Raw genomic sequence first — 12489 nt, 5'->3', positions numbered from 1 at the left:
ACAGATCTTGGGGGACCCCTGAGGGGTGCGAGGAGACTGCTGTGTGAACAGAGGGGCTCTGTCCCTCCCCGGGGCGGGTCACCCTTGCAGACGCAGCCTCCTGCTCTGGCAGAACTTGCTGTGTCCACTCCCTCCTCTGCACGGGGATGGGGAGCCCAGCTGGCGGGTAGGTAACACCCATGGTCACCGTTGTCACTGGTGACCCCAGGGCACGCCTGAGTCATGATGTGACCCCTGCCCGTTCCCCTGGCAGTCGGGTCCACTTCCTTGCACAGCCCAGTAGCCCAGCCCAGGAGGGGGGGCTCTATTTTCACCCCTGCAATGATGCCCCCTCTCCTTAGTGCTGGTCTAAGGCAGGCCCTCCTGAGGTCTGTGGCTCCCTGCCTGTTTACCTGCTGACTAATGCCTATCTGGTGCCTGATGGGAAGAGCTGGCTTGGTGAGGCGTCCAGGGCTCAGGTTACAGAGGGTTGGGGCACCTCCTGAAACAAGTCCCTGCAGTGTCGGCCTCCACGCCCGCCTGGGTTTCAGGCACCTCTGTCCCCCGCCCCCACCAGGTGAGTTCGGCCTGGGAGCCCCAGGATGTGGCGGGGGGCTGTGGTTTTCCGGTGGGGGGCAGGGCTGGGGAGGCTGCGATGGAAGAGGCCGAGCCGGGAGGCGCAGCCCCACTTCTTCCCGTGGCAGCCGGGGGGCCTGGCCACTCCCCTGTCTCTCAGGAGGGTGACAGGCGGCTGGGCAGAGGCTGTAGGGCAGCTGTATGGACCAGCTGGTGCAGGAACGGGGGGCGGACCTTGAATCCCAGTCCCAGCTTTTCGGGAGGGGGGTGGTTTATTTAGTGGCTCTGTCAGTGGACTTTCTGTTCAGGCGAGAGAACCTAGGTCAGTGAGTTGGAAGCTGAATTTCTTAATATTTAATTTAGCAGCAAGTTTACCCCACCCCCACCCCCACCCCGCCAAGCCCTTGCTTATTATACGTGCTTGTTCGGGGCAGGTATTTGCGCTCTGCTCTCCGTGGGTGGCGTGGGTCCCCCGGCCTTGGTGCCTGCCCCCGTGATGCCTGGGCCTTCAAGCCAGTGGGACTTCTGGCTCCAGTGGTGGGTGGCTCTGTTCGGACCCAGAAGGTCTGGGACCGTTCAGCCTCAGTATCCAGATGCGGCTTGGGGGGGCTAGGGGAGTGTTCTGAGCCGCCTTCCCGTTGCGCGGTTGGTGTGGCCTTGGTGGGGGCCCTCCCTGTTGGCTGTTCCTTCCTCCTGCATGCTTCGCGCCTCCCTTGGCTTTCCCCTTCCCTGGCCCCTGCGCGGGCCAGCTGGCACAAGCACTTTCCGGGTGGAACTTTGAAACTGGAAGACTTTCCAGGTCCATCCAGGTGCAGATCCCTGTGGCAACAACGAGGGAAATCCTTATCTCAGCAGCCGGAGAAGGAGGCCGAGTGGTTGATAATAACCACCAGCCTAACAGCTCCAGCAGGGTAAGGCTAGCTTCCAGGCGCTCTCATTACCCCATTTTCCAGATTGGGAAATCAAGGCACAGGGAGCTCCAGCCACTTGCCTAAGGCCCCCCAGTTGATAATAGTCTGAATTGGAACCCTGGGGGAAGGAGCTCTCTGCCGGCTCTGGCCACTCAGGGCTGGGGACCAGGGCTGAGGCATGAAGCTGGATCCCTGCCCCGAAGCTTGGGCTGGCGTGTGGAGCCGCCTAGGCTGGCACCCTCTTCTGGCCCCTTTCTTTCCAAAGGTGCCATGAGATGATGAAATGAAAGAAAAGAAAACTCCAGTTAGAAAGGAGGGACTCTGGTACTCCCCCTCTTCCTCCAGCCCCTCAGCTGCCCTGGACTTTGGAGTAAGATGCTGTTTGTCCGGGGTGAGTGGGAACAGATTGGAAGTGCCGTTTCTCCCCCCCCCCATCACAGCTGCAGGGAGCCTGCTGTGGCTGCTGCCACCAGCCCAGCCCAGCCCAGCCCAGCCTGTCTCATTGTCTCTCCTCTTTCTCCTCCCCATCCCGTTCCCCCTCACAAGACCAGCTTGAGTGTCGCTGAAGAACCAGCCAGAGGTGTGCTGGCTGGGCTGGGGGCGGAGCAGAGGGGCGGTGTGCCTTCTTGGTTGGGAGGGACTGAATTAAGACCCCTGGTTGTAGTCTCCTGGTCGGCACCGCAAGGGGGGGAGACCGTCGTCCCTACCTGCCAGGTTTGCTCCCTCGCCCTGGAGCAGATCCCTGCGGGTCCCAGAGAGGCTGTCCTTATCTACAGCACGGCTTCTGCAGGCTCGCCTGGGCTATTGATCTCTCTGGGGCTTGGAGTGGTTCCCCTGATTGGGCCGAGCGAGGCGCTGAGGTGGGCCGGGGAGGATCCCTCGAGTGTAGGCGTCCCTCCCTGGGGGCTTCCTCTAACTAACCTCGCTGGGACACAGGTCTCACTCCCAGGGATTGGCTCAGCTCTTGATTACCATTACTTTGGACAGCCCAGGCCCTGTCCATGCTTGCTGTACACCATGGCGGGGGCCGGGGGGGCGGGGGGGGCGGTGGTGTGCCCTCAGGGCGTCAGAGAGAGGGAGAGACAGTTGGAAACACAGCATCTTCACTCTTGTCAACGCTGCGTCGGGGCCCGGCAGGGCGGCCAGGACAGTAGCGGCCACCGCCCGGCTTTCTGGGAGGTCAGCCCATCAGCACGGCCCAGGAGATGAGGAGGGGAGATTCTGTCCCCAGTTCCCCTCATTTCTGGCCTGGGCCTGGGGAGCAGGCCCCCAGAGTTCTGCCTGGGGGGGCCTGAGGTGGGAGCCTCTGAGTGAGGGGAAGGGCCTGGAGGGGCCAGGGCACCCTGGCAAACTATCTCCCCGCACCCTCGCCTACCCCTGCAGCCCTTCCTTCCCCAGGATTGCTTGGGGTTGGTCCCAGGGGGCGAGGCTGCTGGCCACGTGGACGTGGGGAAGCTGATACCCACAGGGTGAGACCCCACAGCGGAGGGCACTCTTATTACCTGTTGGGTCCGAGCTCTACCCTCCAGGCCTGTATTTCCAAAGCACGGTGGGCACCTCTGAATCCAAATGCAGCTTCCTGGGCCCAATGGGTACCCAGCCTTTTGGGGACCAGGGTCTGTGGGGGAGGCGTGGGGACAGCTCTGAAGAGAAAGTTACTGACATGGCTCTGACCCCTCCCCCGCGCCTCCTAAGGCTTTTCCCTCCTCCCTCGGGGACCCTGGTCAGGGCTTGGCTCCAGGGTAGGCACCAGGAAGACCTGTGGGCTCTGAGGTCACATCTGCCTCCTGGCTACGCCGTGGGTAGAAGATGAGAAGCTTCAGTCGCCCTGAAAGTTCTGTGTACTCATTGCTCGGGAGCCTAACCCTAACCCTAAGCGCTACGCCGCCCCCGAAAATGGCCGACTTGACGCAGCGTTTGTGACCATGTGTGTGCAGTCTGCCCAGGAGGCTTTAGAGATGTGGCCCCAGGCCAGGTCCTAATGGGGGGTGGGCGGGGGCCTCCTGACCCCCACTGTTCCCCACCCCACCCCCCGCCAGCCCCCGTCCTTGGCTCTGCAGTGAGGAGGGAGCCCTCCCAGCACCTCACCCCCTGCAGTGTAACTGCCACCCGGTCACGCTGCAGAGAAACTTTTCCAGGGAGCCAGCTGTCACATTTGGCCTCGATTCTTTGTTTTTGAACAGGAGTGAAAGGAGAGAGTGAGTAAGAAAGTGTGTTGGGGGTAAGTGAGTAGGGGAAGGTCAGAGAGAGGGGAGGAAAGATCTGGAAAGTCCAACCATGTGCTTGCAAAGCCGGTGCCAGCTCTGAGATTATCTGGAGGTGGCGTCCTGCCCTGGGCCCTGCCTGCAACCAGGAGGGAATGTTCTGCAGGGGAATTGCCTGACGAACTGGAAGCGAGACCTGGGAGCCTGCCCTTGGCTTGAGTTCTGCTGCTTTGAGAGCTGCACAGATTTGTTTCCATTTTAGGGACACTGCAGGGAGGCTGTCATTCCCTTCCTAGCCTTTATTAATTTTTCATTAATCACAGTGACCGCTTACTGCGTACTTACACGCTCCAGTGCTGGGCTGGAAGCAGCTTTATGTGCTTCCTGGGATGTTTCCGCACGACAACCTTAGAAACAGTTACTGTTACGGTTTGTAAAGAAGGTACCAAGGCACAGAGAGGCTGAGTAACTTGCCCCTGGCCACACAGCTGGAAGTGGCTGATCCAGCTTTGAATCTGAACACAGGGCCGTTTGACTCCAGAGCCACGGCTGGTTTGTAACTAGGTGCATGGTTTCTGTGCCCCTGGGGCAGCCAGCTCGGCTGAGGCTCCTTCTGTGTACAGGCAGCCCCCGGGGCAGCCCCCCCATGGCTAAAATGGGGCCAGGAGAGGCAGGGGCTGCAGCCAGAGTCGCACCCCGGGTGGGCAGCCACCCTGGGGACACAGCCACATCCCCCCTCCTGGGTCTCTGGAGCCTGCAGGTGTGGGTCAAGGGCTGCCGGCTGCAGGCAGAAGAGGGCCCCACCGCAGCAGACCCTGGCAGTCCAGCCTGCGAAACCCCGAGGCTTCTGGAGGCCTCTGGCCCGGCTTCCTGTGCAGCTGGGTCCTCCTGCACGCTCAGTCCCCAGGCAACACGACCTCCCACAGCCGGGTCCATCTTCCCAGGCCCGGGTCACGTGGTACAGGTCAGCCTGCTCTGGGGGAGGGCAGGGCGCCAGGAACAGCCGGGGGCAGAATTGGGGCGGGTCACACTTCCCGGGAATGGAGGGAGAGCTCACTCGGGGCAGAGCGTCCACTTTGCACACTGCACTTCCATATGCCGTCAAGCAACCTCCCCAGCCCTGCGCAGGATCCTCCAGTTACGTACAGGTCCACCCCCGCCCCCCCGCTCCTTCCCCCACCCCCCAACCCATCCAGCAGACCTTTGCACCGTGCTCAGGGTCTATGCATGGACCCTCCAGAGTCGCCTCCTCGGGCCCACCCCTCCCTGAGCTGCACTGGGCGCCTCCCAGCCTTCTCAGCCCAGCACAGCCCAGCTCAGCCATTTCCTCCCGAGTCCACACCCCAGGCCGCCTGCTTGGGAAACAGCACCCTCTCCGCCCACCAAGTTGCCTGGGCCTCAGCAATTTGGGAATCATCCACCAGGCACAGCCGTCTCCAAAACAGACCCAAGTCTGCGTGCTCCTTGTCCGCCTGCTCCAGCCCCAGGCCCCCCGAACTGCCCCCTGCGGTCTGCTCCCCGCAGTGGCCCACAAGGCCCCTACGCCTTCCCCAGGAGCATCCACACCTGTAATGTGTGTGAAGGACGCCCCCTGGAGGTGTGCGTTGGCTGCGCATGGCGAGCCTGACAGTCCCAGGGATTTCCTGGATGGAGAATCGGTTCAGCTCACTCCCTAGCTTAAACCTCCCCGTGGGTGCCTCCTGTACTTGGGACACCTACTCCCTGCTCATGGGTTTGCGGCCCCCGGCCTGGCTGCTCCTGGGGACACACACGTTTGTCCCCAGCAAGGCTGTTCCTTCCTGGGACATCACTCCCCACATCTCTTCCTGGCTGCCTCATTTGGCTCCCTGCTTATACACTTGTCTGCCTGCTTATATGGGATCCCAAGACTCTTACCACTGATTTGTTCACACGGAGTGTGAGCTCCAGGAGGTCGGGGGAAGCTGGCTGTGTCCCCAGGGCCTGGCATGTCAGCGGTGCCCGGTTCATGCCTGTCGGGCACCTACTGAGTGCTAGAGGAGCACCGAAGGGCGGGCTCTGTCCAGCTGGAACAATCAGGGAAGACTTCCTGGAAGAAGTGGTGTCTGGGGGGCCATGGAAAGTGGGAGGTTTGGTGCCAAATTAGGACAGAGGGCAAAGGGGCATTGTCGTAACTCAGCAGACGGCCTTGAGCAGTGACAGCTGGCACAAGTAAGAGGCAGAGAGAGAAGTACCTGTGAGTCGGGGCCCCCGGGGAGGCTGAGCTCCCCGCTGAGCAAAGGCTGGAGGTGGGAACGACACCCGTGGGTGCAGCTCAGTGTGGAGTGGGCCTATCTGCTCAGGCCACTGGAGCCCTGTCAGCTGAGAGGTGGCCCTAAAACCACCAATCAACTAAGGTGCCTCAGGAAGGATGAGGGGGTGTTTCCGGGGGGACTCATGTAGCGCGGGTGGACAGTGGAACAGCAGGGAAGGGACGGGAGCGGGCCCTGAAGCCTGCCCAGCCTGCGGCTCTGGGAGGCTGAGTGAGGGTAGAACCATGGCAACCGAGAGGGCAGGGTGAGTTCTGGAAGCCCCCAGAGGAAGAAATGGCTGGCGCCGGGCGTCCTGCTCCTTATGGGGGATATACCGCCTCACCTCCCGCTGCCGGCCGGCCTCTAGCTCTTGGTGAAGCTGGGTGAATGCGTTTGAAGTGCAGGGCTGGCTCCAGTCCCTGGGTCGTGGCTGCCTGAAGCACCGTGTTGAGAAGGATTCTGAGGCCAGGAGGAAAACCTTCTGCTCTGGTTTGGCAACGTTTGCCTTAGGTGAGGGAGAGACCACGGGCGGCCCTGAGTGATGCCATTTGCAGAATTTGAGGAGACCAGGCGGGCGAGGGGTGCGGAGAGGGGCCCCTGGACAGCACCCAGGGCCTTGTCATCCCAGGCCCCACCTCGGTTGCTGTTTGGAGCTCTGCTTGACATTTCAGAGAGTCCCGATCAGCTCGGCTTGGTTTAATCAGCATCCCGCCCCAGGCTCGTCTGCCTTTCTGCCCTCTGCTGTGGCCTCTCCCGTTGCGGAGCAGGGGCTCCGGACGCGCAGGCCCAGAGGCCATGGCTCACGGGCCCAGCCGCTCCGCGGCATGTGGGATCTTCCCAGACCGGGGCACGAACCCGGTTCCCCTGCATTGGCAGGCGGACGCGCAACCACTGCGCCACCAGGGAAGCCCTCGGCTTGGTTTAATCAGCATCCCGCCCCAGGCTCGTCTGCCTTTTTGGTTTGATCCATTTATCCTAGTAGCTGTCATCCCTACCCCACACCTGCCATGTGTCCGGCCTTTCCAGGGTGCCAGCCACTGGGCTCATCGCTCTCCATGCATCTCCTCTAGCCCTCATAGCATCTCAGGAGGCACAGAGAGGCTGAGTTCCTGGCCCATAGTCACACAGCAGGCACCAGGATTCAAGTGGGACCTCTGACCTCAGGGCCTTTGCAGGGCCCCAGGGGGATACTGGTGAGGAAGTGTGAGGTATGAGAACTGGCCCCACCTCCGAGCGCCAGCAGGATGGCCCAGCAGGCCCAGCTGATACAGTGACGGCAGTAGGCTGGTCCACCGACGAACAGGAGTGTGGGCTCTGAGCTCCGTGCACCCACTTGCAAACCGGGTGACCTTGGGTGCCTTCCAGAACCTTTTAGCTTCCTTATCTAGGAAAAGGGGAACTAACCCTCTCTACCCCGCAAGGCGGGTGGGGGCAGCATATGCGGGGTTCGAGGAAAGCTGTGCGCCCTCAATGACCTTTTGAAGCAGTCTGGTGTTGCCGTGTCCTCATTTGCAAGATGCAGCCCTGAGAGGTTAGTGCACTGACCCCGGTCACACAGCAAGAGCCTGGGCTGCAGACAGCAGTGCTGGAAGGGAGAGTGCTGGAGGCATGGGGGCGGGGGTGAGATGTCAGTGGAGGGAGGGAGTGCTTCCCCGCCGTCCGGCGGGTTCAGCAGTTCACGAATATTTAATACGCGCCTACTTTGGCTGGCGCCTGGCGGGCTCAAGGAAGGCAGAAGGAAGGAGGCTGGAGCCGGGCCTGAGGTTCAGATTCTGGTTCTGCCACTGACTCTTCCAGGCTGGTTGTTTAACTACTCCGAATTCATCTCATCGTTTGTAGATGGTGGGGGGCGGGGACACGTGGGGATTTAATGGGATAATGTAAGCGATGGCCATGGCGCAGCCCTGGGCATACAGTCAGTGTCTGATAAACGCTAAGTGCTACTGTTGACAGCATCGGCCGCGTTTCGTGGGCGCTTCCCGGCAGGCCTCCCGCTCCATGTGCCTGCTTCCCGAGCTGAGCGTGTGGGTTGGTGGCTGTTAGCTGTGTCCACCCGCGGCCTGACCGGGCCAGTGGGCACATGTGGAAGGCTCGCTGTCTCTGCCGCTGCCGCCAGCACTCACGGACCGTGCCTGGGCTGCCCACTGGTTCCTGCAGCTGCTTGGCGGAGCGCTGGGCTGGCACCGGCATGGGCTGTGTGTGCAAGTTGCCGGACGCCTGGGCTGCCGTGGCTCCGTTGGTGGAGGAGCTGCGGGATGGTTGCGTCGCTGGGGTGGTGGCAGAGAATCCGAGGGGGCCTCAGAAAAGGCCATGGCACCTTGATGTGGATGGGCTGCTCTGGGCTTCAGGCACCCAGGTGATGTCTGTCCTCTTGGAGGGGCCAGGAAGGCTGGAAGCTGCGTTTCAGTTTTCTGTGATCAGAAAAGGGTGGCTTCTTAGGGGATATGTTTGGGGACAGTCTCCTTCCTGGAGGAGGAAGGGTTTGGGGAATAAAAGGCTAGAGACAGGGGCTGGTGAGGGATGGAGCTGGCGAGGGAGGCGTCGGCAGGGTTTGGTTGGCGTTCTGAGCAGTGAGGGTGGAAGCCACGCGGAGATCCTGAGGGCTGATGAGACTCGGGTCCAGAGAGGGGAGGGGCGGGCGGTGGCCACACGGCGGGCAGGGGCAGATTGGGGGCAGGCTTCTGGTACCCACTCTGTGCTGCCGTTTCGGGGTTCGCCTCCAGAGATGTGGGCAGCCTTGGTGTGCCGGCTGCTCGTGGAGCCAGGGCCACTCACGTGTGAGCTGGGCTTCGTCCCGTGACATGAGCACCGTTCGTTCCCCCGTTGTTCAGGAGGAGTGAGGCTGCGACATCACGGAGCCCGCCCAGGGCTGTCTCTGTGCCTGACTGTCCCCGCACAGGGCGAATGGAGGGTCTGAACGTGCTGGCTGTGGCCTGCCTTCCTTCCCACTGAGGCTCTTAGCTTGTACGTGCCTTGCAGGAGCCTGGCCCATCGGGGTGGTCCAGGCCAGCCGGGAGCCGTGAGGGTCACTAGGACAGCGGACGAGACTCTCCTTGCCTGCTCTCTCTCCTGATGCAGAACTGTGACCACCCCTGTCCCATCCCCCACCACTCACAGTTGTCAAATCCTTTCCCGGCACAGCCCGGGGACGGGCTTGAGCGTGGGCGCTTCGGGGCTCTGTCGACACCCCACATCCTCTTCCGCGGCAACAGGAGACCCTGGGAGCCTGCTCTGCAGGGCTTGGCCGTGGGGTGCACTGCCCAGGCCGAGCCGGGCTTTCTCGCCCGGGAAGTCGGTGTACAATCCCAGGCAGCCTCATTTCGCGGCGAGAGAAAGAGGGACGGTGACTTTTTTGGAGACAGGAGCTGGTCCAGGTAAGAAGCTGCCCTCCCGGTGCCCCCAGCTCCACTCCCTGCCCCGGCGGTGCCACTGTCCCCCCAGCTGTGGTCTCACAGGGCACTCCACCTCCAGCTTCCTCTCTGAGCCTCGGCTGGTCAGTAGGGGGCAGTGGAGGCCTCAAGTCCTCCTAGAGGACTGGGCACAGTGGAGTTTTTACAGATCTGTCCCTGGAAAGTCTCTCGCATGTCTCCCCTCCCTGCTAACATTTTTCCCGGGGTTGTCATGCCGGGTGGAGTTGGGGGGGCCCACCAGGCTGTGGACAAAGCAGAGCTGTGTAGACACAAACTCCGGTTGAACCCCTATCCTCCCTGCAACCCAGCGGAAGTAACCTCATGGCAGGGCCGGCAGAGCCAGGACTCAGCTCTGCACGTGGAGGAGGGTCCAGGCCCCTCGGAGCCCCCCGGGGGAGACCCAGCCCAGTGCCTGGCTGACAGATCCTGGGAATGTTCCATCCACTTGTCTAGGTGATACGGTGGGCAGGTGTTAGCACTTCTGAGAAGCTAAGAAGCATCTATCTTCCTGGTTGAAAAACAATTTTATCGCGATTTTAAAAATTTTGCCTCCTTACGACGAAAATAATTTACTTAGAAAGCCCTAAATAAGACAATCAGTTATAACCGCATTCTACAGAAATAAGCACTGTTCACGTTTTGGGGTTTTCTTCCAGTCTTTTCCCTACACATATACTTAATACAAATGATTTTTTTTTTTTTTTTTTTAAAGAACGAAAGTGGGATCTGACACTTCTCCCTGCCACTGACAAGACTGCGCCTCACTGGGAGATTTTCCGCACTCTTGGCCCAAGCCTTGCCTCATAAAGGGATGGGGATAAATTGCCCTAGGAGGGTATGGGCAGTTGAAGAACCATCTCGTGGCTGGTGGGACTTGGAAACAGGCTGGGGAGTTTTGGCAGAGGGTGGGCCCCAGCCCAGGGTGGTAGGCGGTGGGCGGGGGGGGGGATGCTTGGATGCTTTCACTTTTTATTCCAGGGGGTTATCTGTGAGGCGGTGTGAGTGAGAGTGTGGCCAGTGTCTGGGCCATGACCTTTCCTGGCAGCATGACCTTGGCCAACATACTTTGTTTCCCTCTGTAAAATGGGCTAACAGAGACGCCCGCTCGAGAGACGGTGTGAGAAACAGCCTTGCTCATACACGCAAAGGCCCTAGGGCGGGCCTGGCATCACCACCGCCGTTGTGGTAGACGGTACTTTCACTGTGTTCTGTCTGCACCCTTGTTGCTCTCCTCCATGGTCAGGCTCTCATTCATTTGTTCATTCACCTGTTCATTCATTCATTCGCCTGCTGAGCCCTCCTCTGTGCCAGGCCTGGAGCTGAGGGTGATGCCCTACTCCCTGAGACCCCGGGGTTTCTGAATGGGAATGTGATGATCTTGGAGGCTGGCCCACCAGGCTGCCCCGCTGCCCCCTCCTCAGGGGGGACACTGGAAAGCTAGCAGGGAAGGGGGCCAGCTCTGGAGGGAGCCAGCTCTGTCCCTTCTCGCTGTGTGACCTGGGGCAAGTTGCTTAGCTCCTCTGTGCCCGTTGCCAAATCTGTTAAAGGAGGAGAGCCAAGGGGAGGCTCGAGTGGGGCCGCCCTGAGGACCTAAGGGGGCTGCGTGTGGGGCTCTGGGAGCAGGGCCTGCACTTAGTGAGCGCTCACTCGGAGTTAGCTTTGGTCGTAGTTGCTGTTCTGAGAATATTCTTGGCTCTCCGGACACCAACAACAGTGGGTGGAATGCTGTTTCTGGAAAAGCCATCACGGGGGGTACTCAGCGGCTGCAGGAACACTTACTGACTTGGGAGCCACGGCCCAGAGCACGGTCACTGTTCTCGAGAGGGAGGCTGGCTCCCCTGGAGTCCCTCCTCCCAGAAACTTCTGTCCTCCTCCGCTTGAGCAGGGGGCAGTGGGGGCTGGTGGCGGTGTGTCCGGACGGCCCTTTGCGGGAGGGCCGTCATCTGGTCATCTCCTGCTCTGACGGCCAGGGCCTTTCCTCCCTCGCTGCTCTGGCCTGCTGTGCTCTCAGCTGCTGTGACAGGAGGCTTTGGCTTCGAGTAATAGAAACCCCAACTCAGAATGGCCTGAGCTCCCAGGAGAATTTGCTGCTGCACGAAATGAGAAGTCCGGAGCCTGGGCAGCCTAAGAATGCTATGGAGGACCCTGCGTTCGGCCATCCCTGGGTGTGGCTTTGTTCCCGGCTGGTCCCCACGGTCACAGACGCTGCAACGTTTGCCGACACGGCTGCATTCAGAGGAAGTCGAGCCCCCTTCCTGTGGGCCTCGTCCGCAAGCCGGGAAACCTTTCCCCCAAGCGCCCGGGCGCCCTCCCTTAGCCCCCGGCCGTAGGCTGAGCCCCAACCTGATGGCTCCTGCCCCGAAGCACGCAGTGTTTCCGGGCAGCTCAGGGAGGAGAGTGAACCCCTGAACCAAATTAGGGTCGGCCGGGCAGGGCGGGGCCGGAGGAGGGAGGGACCGCGTGTCCTCCGTGGCCACTATCCCTCGGCAGAGGCATCAGGGAGGGACGAGGCCCTTTGACTAGCTGGGGTCCCAGTAGAGACGGTGCCATCACGACCGGTCCTTCCTGACCAGGCCTGTACAGCCACCACAAGCGGATGAGCCAGGCCCCATCTGCCACCCCAGGCTGAAACGGGGGCCGGCCAGCCACGCTGGAAGCAGCAGCTGCGGCTCACGGCACCGACCGGCTGGCGTTCTGGGGCGAGAGGGTTGGCTCGGGCTGGAGCCTGACCTCAGCGGAATCCAGCTGTCCCAGCGACAGGCTGTAGCTAACGAAACGCTGGGACAGATCGGCAGGCGAAGGGGGCAGGCTGCCCCTCTGCACCCCCTTCCCTGCGGGGTGGGTGGGAGGGCACCCCGCTCTCTCCCGGCCCCCAGCCTGCCCTCCCTGGGCCCTTCGGGTGCCTGTCGGCTTCCTTCCCTAACCCCCTTCCTGCTCCCTGCACAAGCGTATGGTACCAATTAGGGCCTTCCGCCCCCTGCTCCGTGGACGGCCAGAGCCAAGCTTGCGTGGTGCCTCCCCGACCAGCGGGGTGGGGCTTCCCCAGCGCACAGCCCTCATCTTCTGGGATTAAAAACCAGACTGTGCGTGTGTGCCCGCGCGCGCGCGCGTGTGTGCGTGTGGGGCGGGAGAAATACTA

General features: G+C 61.5%; 1 long non-coding RNA gene across 2 annotated transcripts; it reads left to right on the top strand.

Annotated features, from left to right (window-relative positions):
* Positions 1-457: 457 nt before the first annotated feature.
* On the top strand, positions 458-10176 carry LOC114484937 (uncharacterized). 2 transcript variants are annotated; one of them, XR_003678312.2, is made up of 3 exons: positions 458-556; positions 9153-9314; positions 10063-10176. It is a non-coding gene; the product is annotated as an uncharacterized lncRNA (long non-coding RNA). The 2 variants fall into 2 exon arrangements; XR_003678311.2 differs by having other exon boundaries at positions 9019-9314.
* Positions 10177-12489: the final 2313 nt, after the last annotated feature.

Source organism: Physeter macrocephalus, unplaced genomic scaffold, assembly GCF_002837175.3.
Source record: "Physeter macrocephalus isolate SW-GA unplaced genomic scaffold, ASM283717v5 random_182, whole genome shotgun sequence".
In the NCBI taxonomy this organism is placed as follows: Eukaryota; Metazoa; Chordata; class Mammalia; order Artiodactyla; family Physeteridae; genus Physeter; species Physeter macrocephalus.
This window is presented reverse-complemented; position numbering and strand designations above follow the sequence as displayed.